The following is a 7,818-nucleotide window of genomic DNA, read 5'->3' on the forward strand; positions in this document are numbered from 1 at the left end:
GTCTTCTTAGCGCAGTAGGCAGCGTGTCAGTCTCAGAATCTGAAGGTCCTGAGTTCGATCCTTAGAGAAGGCATTGATACTTGCATAGAAGTTTTTCCTTCTTTCATTTCAGCTGCATTCATGCAAAAATCGGAAAGTTTTGCTGCGACAGCACACCAAAGGATTTGATGTCCCTCAGCCTGCGGTGACCTTCAGAAGCAGATGGGCTCACACCACACCTGACACAACTCTTGCGTCTGAACAATTACCCGAGCCAAAAGAAAAGTGGAGAATGCGGGCATTGATCCCGCTACCTCTCACATGCAAAGCGAGCGCTCTACCATTTGAGCTAATTCCCCATTCATGTCTGGCATTAGCTCCCAGTTTGCATCTGACTAGCCCCTTATCACTTGCCTCCTCGCTATTCCACGACCAGCAGAAATCTCCTGCTTCAGGTTGGCCTGCTCACTGAACACTTTCAATGCTTTGCTCCAATCGACGTTACTGAGCAATAGCAGGCGAGCAAGGGCAGGACTGGAAGCCATGGATATGGTGAAAGACGCCGAGAAGAGCTCGAGCCTGCGCAAGGGAAGCGACTTGAGCGCAACGTCGCAGCCGCCACGAGCGAGAGGGAGCAGGCGAAAGCCCTTTCTGACTGATGGACAGATGACTTCTATTGCCTGAGGCTTTGCCTGAAAGAAAGTGCTGGCTCTTTACATGCATTGCTGCTCAAAGGCACTCCCTGCTGACACACACATGCAAGTGTTCAAGCAAAACGGCGAAGGCACTGTCCTGTGCCTCAGCTGCAACATGTTCAGCTGCAAACTGCTCGTCATATTATGAGCTCTGCCTTTAGCGAATTGCCACTTACCACGCACATACTTACTTCAAAAGAATGCGCACTGCTTCAAGACGGAGTGCAACCAACCACCTAAGGACGACTTTGCTTTGCTTTGTTTTCGACTGCACTGCTCCGCTCCCCACCTGTCAATCGAAGGGAAGCGGCAGAGGTGCCTATCTTTGGTGATTCTCTGCCGCATGCCTTTCAATGCTGCCCGTCCTGTGTACTTCCTGATGTCGCAGCTATTTTTCACAGCCTGGGCCGGCGGCGCAATGGATAACGCGTCTGACTACGGATTAGAAGATTGCAGGTTCGGCTCCTACCTGGCTCGAGCATTTTTGCAATCTTTGCATTCTGGCTTTGGATGCCACGGAAGCGAACATAGTTGGTCACATTCTCCAGTTACTCAGCTGACAAGTGTCTTCTTAGCGCAGTAGGCAGCGTGTCAGTCTCAGAATCTGAAGGTCCTGAGTTTGATCCTTAGAGAAGGCGTTGATACTTGCATAGAAGTTTTTCCTTCTTTCATTTCAGCTGCATTCATGCAAAAATCGGAAAGTTTTGCTGCGACAGCACACCAAAGGATTTGATGTCCCTCAGCCTGCGGTGACCTTCAGAAGCAGATGGGCTCACACCACACCTGACACAACTCTTGCGTCTGAACAATTACCCGAGCCAAAAGAAAAGTGGAGAATGCGGGCATTGATCCCGCTACCTCTCACATGCAAAGCGAGCGCTCTACCATTTGAGCTAATTCCCCATTCACGTCTGGCATTAGCTCCCAGTTTGCATCTGACTAGCCCCTTATCACTTGCCTCCTCGCTATTCCACGACCAGCAGAAATCTCCTGCTTCAGGTTGGCCTGCTCACTGAACACTTTCAATGCTTTGCTCCAATCGACGTTACTGAGCAAATAGCAGGCGAGCAAGGGCAGGACTGGAAGCCATGGATATGGTGAAAGACGCCGAGAAGAGCTCGAGCCTGCGCAAGGGAAGCGACTTGAGCGCAACGTCGCAGCCGCCACGAGCGAGAGGGAGCAGGCGAGAGCCCTTTCTGACTGATGGACAGATGACTTCTATTGCCTGAGGCTTTGCCTGAAAGAAAGTGCTGGCTCTTTACATGCATTGCTGCTCAAAGGCACTCCCTGCTGACACACACATGCAAGTGTTCAAGCAAAACGGCGAAGGCACTGTCCTGTGCCTCAGCTGCAACATGTTCAGCTGAAAACTGCTCGTCATATTATGAGCTCTGCCTTTAGCGAATTGCCACTTACCACGCACATACTTACTTCAAAAGAATGCGCACTGCTTCAAGACGGAGTGCAACCAACCACCTAAGGACGACTTTGCTTTGCTTTGTTTTCGACTGCACTGCTCCGCTCCCCACCTGTCAATCGAAGGGAAGCGGCAGAGGTGCCTATCTTTGGTGATTCTCTGCCGCATGCCTTTCAATGCTGCCCGTCCTGTGTACTTCCTGATGTCGCAGCTATTTTTCACAGCCTGGGCCGGCGGCGCAATGGATAACGCGTCTGACTACGGATTAGAAGATTGCAGGTTCGGCTCCTACCTGGCTCGAGCATTTTTGCAATCTTTGCATTCTGGCTTTGGATGCCACGGAAGCGAACATAGTTGGTCACATTCTCCAGTTACTCAGCTGACAAGTGTCTTCTTAGCGCAGTAGGCAGCGTGTCAGTCTCATAATCTGAAGGTCCTGAGTTTGATCCTTAGAGAAGGCGTTGATACTTGCATAGAAGTTTTTCCTTCTTTCATTTCAGCTGCATTCATGCAAAAATCGGAAAGTTTTGCTGAGACAGCACACCAAAGGATTTGATGTCCCTCAACCTGCGGTGACCTTCAGAAGCAGATGGGCTCACACCACACCTGACACAACTCTTGCGTCTGAACAATTACCCGAGCCAAAAGAAAAGTGGAGAATGCGGGCATTGATCCCGCTACCTCTCACATGCAAAGCGAGCGCTCTACCATTTGAGCTAATTCCCCATTCACGTCTGGCATTAGCTCCCAGTTTGCATCTGACTAGCCCCTTATCACTTGCCTCCTCGCTATTCCACGACCAGCAGAAATCTCCTGCTTCAGGTTGGCCTGCTCACTGAACACTTTCAATGCTTTGCTCCAATCGACGTTACTGAGCAATAGCAGGCGAGCAAGGGCAGGACTGGAAGCCATGGATATGGTGAAAGACGCCGAGAAGAGCTCGAGCCTGCGCAAGGGAAGCGACTTGAGCGCAACGTCGCAGCCGCCACGAGCGAGAGGGAGCAGGCGAAAGCCCTTTCTGACTGATGGACAGATGACTTCTATTGCCTGAGGCTTTGCCTGAAAGAAAGTGCTGGCTCTTTACATGCATTGCTGCTCAAAGGCACTCCCTGCTGACACACACATGCAAGTGTTCAAGCAAAACGGCGAAGGCACTGTCCTGTGCCTCAGCTGCAACATGTTCAGCTGCAAACTGCTCGTCATATTATGAGCTCTGCCTTTAGCGAATTGCCACTTACCACGCACATACTTACTTCAAAAGAATGCGCACTGCTTCAAGACGGAGTGCAACCAACCACCTAAGGACGACTTTGCTTTGCTTTGTTTTCGACTGCACTGCTCCGCTCCCCACCTGTCAATCGAAGGGAAGCGGCAGAGGTGCCTATCTTTGGTGATTCTCTGCCGCATGCCTTTCAATGCTGCCCGTCCTGTGTACTTCCTGATGTCGCAGCTATTTTTCACAGCCTGGGCCGGCGGCGCAATGGATAACGCGTCTGACTACGGATTAGAAGATTGCAGGTTCGGCTCCTACCTGGCTCGAGCATTTTTGCAATCTTTGCATTCTGGCTTTGGATGCCACGGAAGCGAACATAGTTGGTCACATTCTCCAGTTACTCAGCTGACAAGTGTCTTCTTAGCGCAGTAGGCAGCGTGTCAGTCTCATAATCTGAAGGTCCTGAGTTTGATCCTTAGAGAAGGCGTTGATACTTGCATAGAAGTTTTTCCTTCTTTCATTTCAGCTGCATTCATGCAAAAATCGGAAAGTTTTGCTGCGACAGCACACCAAAGGATTTGATGTCCCTCAGCCTGCGGTGACCTTCAGAAGCAGATGGGCTCACACCACACCTGACACAACTCTTGCGTCTGAACAATTACCCGAGCCAAAAGAAAAGTGGAGAATGCGGGCATTGATCCCGCTACCTCTCACATGCAAAGCGAGCGCTCTACCATTTGAGCTAATTCCCCATTCACGTCTGGCATTAGCTCCCAGTTTGCATCTGACTAGCCCCTTATCACTTGCCTCCTCGCTATTCCACGACCAGCAGAAATCTCCTGCTTCAGGTTGGCCTGCTCACTGAACACTTTCAATGCTTTGCTCCAATCGACGTTACTGAGCAATAGCAGGCGAGCAAGGGCAGGACTGGAAGCCATGGATATGGTGAAAGACGCCGAGAAGAGCTCGAGCCTGCGCAAGGGAAGCGACTTGAGCGCAACGTCGCAGCCGCCACGAGCGAGAGGGAGCAGGCGAAAGCCCTTTCTGACTGATGGACAGATGACTTCTATTGCCTGAGGCTTTGCCTGAAAGAAAGTGCTGGCTCTTTACATGCATTGCTGCTCAAAGGCACTCCCTGCTGACACACACATGCAAGTGTTCAAGCAAAACGGCGAAGGCACTGTCCTGTGCCTCAGCTGCAACATGTTCAGCTGCAAACTGCTCGTCATATTATGAGCTCTGCCTTTAGCGAATTGCCACTTACCACGCACATACTTACTTCAAAAGAATGCGCACTGCTTCAAGACGGAGTGCAACCAACCACCTAAGGACGACTTTGCTTTGCTTTGTTTTCGACTGCACTGCTCCGCTCCCCACCTGTCAATCGAAGGGAAGCGGCAGAGGTGCCTATCTTTGGTGATTCTCTGCCGCATGCCTTTCAATGCTGCCCGTCTTGTGTACTTCCTGATGTCGCAGCTATTTTTCACAGCCTGGGCCGGCGGCGCAATGGATACCGCGTCTGACTACGGATTAGAAGATTGCAGGTTCGGCTCCTACCTGGCTCGAGCATTTTTGCAATCTTTGCATTCTGGCTTTGGATGCCACGGAAGCGAACATAGTTGGTCACATTCTCCAGTTACTCAGCTGACAAGTGTCTTCTTAGTGCAGTAGGCAGCGTGTCAGTCTCATAATCTGAAGGTCCTGAGTTCGATCCTTAGAGAAGGCGTTGATACTTGCATAGAAGTTTTTCCTTCTTTCATTTCAGCTGCATTCATGCAAAAATCGGAAAGTTTTGCTGAGACAGCACACCAAAGGATTTGATGTCCCTCAACCTGCGGTGACCTTCAGAAGCAGATGGGCTCACACCACACCTGACACAACTCTTGCGTCTGAACAATTACCCGAGCCAAAAGAAAAGTGGAGAATGCGGGCATTGATCCCGCTACCTCTCACATGCAAAGCGAGCGCTCTACCATTTGAGCTAATTCCCCATTCACGTCTGGCATTAGCTCCCAGTTTGCATCTGACTAGCCCCTTATCACTTGCCTCCTCGCTATTCCACGACCAGCAGAAATCTCCTGCTTCAGGTTGGCCTGCTCACTGAACACTTTCAATGCTTTGCTCCAATCGACGTTACTGAGCAATAGCAGGCGAGCAAGGGCAGGACTGGAAGCCATGGAGAAGAGCTCGAGCCTGCGCAAGGGAAGCGACTTGAGCGCAACGTCGCAGCCGCCACGAGCGAGAGGGAGCAGGCGAAAGCCCTTTCTGACTGATGGACAGATGACTTCTATTGCCTGAGGCTTTGCCTGAAAGAAAGTGCTGGCTCTTTACATGCATTGCTGCTCAAAGGCACTCCCTGCTGACACACACATGCAAGTGTTCAAGCAAAACGGCGAAGGCACTGTCCTGTGCCTCAGCTGCAACATGTTCAGCTGCAAACTGCTCGTCATATTATGAGCTCTGCCTTTAGCGAATTGCCACTTACCACGCACATACTTACTTCAAAAGAATGCGCACTGCTTCAAGACGGAGTGCAACCAACCACCTAAGGACGACTTTGCTTTGCTTTGTTTTCGACTGCACTGCTCCGCTCCCCACCTGTCAATCGAAGGGAAGCGGCAGAGGTGCCTATCTTTGGTGATTCTCTGCCGCATGCCTTTCAATGCTGCCCGTCTTGTGTACTTCCTGATGTCGCAGCTATTTTTCACAGCCTGGGCCGGCGGCGCAATGGATAACGCGTCTGACTACGGATTAGAAGATTGCAGGTTCGGCTCCTACCTGGCTCGAGCATTTTTGCAATCTTTGCATTCTGGCTTTGGATGCCACGGAAGCGAACATAGTTGGTCACATTCTCCAGTTACTCAGCTGACAAGTGTCTTCTTAGTGCAGTAGGCAGCGTGTCAGTCTCATAATCTGAAGGTCCTGAGTTCGATCCTTAGAGAAGGCGTTGATACTTGCATAGAAGTTTTTCCTTCTTTCATTTCAGCTGCATTCATGCAAAAATCGGAAAGTTTTGCTGAGACAGCACACCAAAGGATTTGATGTCCCTCAACCTGCGGTGACCTTCAGAAGCAGATGGGCTCACACCACACCTGACACAACTCTTGCGTCTGAACAATTACCCGAGCCAAAAGAAAAGTGGAGAATGCGGGCATTGATCCCGCTACCTCTCACATGCAAAGCGAGCGCTCTACCATTTGAGCTAATTCCCCATTCACGTCTGGCATTAGCTCCCAGTTTGCATCTGACTAGCCCCTTATCACTTGCCTCCTCGCTATTCCACGACCAGCAGAAATCTCCTGCTTCAGGTTGGCCTGCTCACTGAACACTTTCAATGCTTTGCTCCAATCGACGTTACTGAGCAAATAGCAGGCGAGCAAGGGCAGGACTGGAAGCCATGGATATGGTGAAAGACGCCGAGAAGAGCTCGAGCCTGCGCAAGGGAAGCGACTTGAGCGCAACGTCGCAGCCGCCACGAGCGAGAGGGAGCAGGCGAGAGCCCTTTCTGACTGATGGACAGATGACTTCTATTGCCTGAGGCTTTGCCTGAAAGAAAGTGCTGGCTCTTTACATGCATTGCTGCTCAAAGGCACTCCCTGCTGACACACACATGCAAGTGTTCAAGCAAAACGGCGAAGGCACTGTCCTGTGCCTCAGCTGCAACATGTTCAGCTGAAAACTGCTCGTCATATTATGAGCTCTGCCTTTAGCGAATTGCCACTTACCACGCACATACTTACTTCAAAAGAATGCGCACTGCTTCAAGACGGAGTGCAACCAACCACCTAAGGACGACTTTGCTTTGCTTTGTTTTCGACTGCACTGCTCCGCTCCCCACCTGTCAATCGAAGGGAAGCGGCAGAGGTGCCTATCTTTGGTGATTCTCTGCCGCATGCCTTTCAATGCTGCCCGTCCTGTGTACTTCCTGATGTCGCAGCTATTTTTCACAGCCTGGGCCGGCAGCGCAATGGATAACGCGTCTGACTACGGATTAGAAGATTGCAGGTTCGGCTCCTACCTGGCTCGAGCATTTTTGCAATCTTTGCATTCTGGCTTTGGATGCCACGGAAGCGAACATAGTTGGTCACATTCTCCAGTTACTAAGCTGGCAAGTGTCTTCTTAGCGCAGAAGGCAGCGTGTCAGTCTCAGAATCTGAAGGTCCTGAGTTTGATCCTTAGAGAAGGCATTGATACTTGCATAGAAGTTTTTCCTTCTTTCATTTCAGCTGCATTCATGCAAAAATCGGAAAGTTTTGCTGCGACAGCACACCAAAGGATTTGATGTCCCTCAGCCTGCGGTGACCTTCAGAAGCAGATGGGCTCACACCACACCTGACACAACTCTTGCGTCTGAACAATTACCCGAGCCAAAAGAAAAGTGGAGAATGCAGGCATTGATCCCGCTACCTCTCACATGCAAAGCGAGCGCTCTACCATTTGAGCTAATTCCCCATTCACGTCTGGCATTAGCTCCCAGTTTGCATCTGACTAGCCCCTTATCACTTGCCTCCTCG

The 7,818-nt window shown here is 50.8% G+C and overlaps 1 non-coding gene across 1 annotated transcript; it reads left to right on the forward strand.

Annotated features, from left to right (window-relative positions):
* On the forward strand, positions 1 to 73 carry trnal-cag (transfer RNA leucine (anticodon CAG)). Its single transcript has one exon. It is a non-coding gene; the product is annotated as a tRNA-Leu (tRNA).
* Positions 74 to 7,818: the final 7,745 nt, after the last annotated feature.

The sequence above is a fragment of the Pristiophorus japonicus genome, chromosome 1, assembly GCF_044704955.1.
Source record: "Pristiophorus japonicus isolate sPriJap1 chromosome 1, sPriJap1.hap1, whole genome shotgun sequence".
NCBI classification, from domain to species: Eukaryota; Metazoa; Chordata; class Chondrichthyes; family Pristiophoridae; genus Pristiophorus; species Pristiophorus japonicus.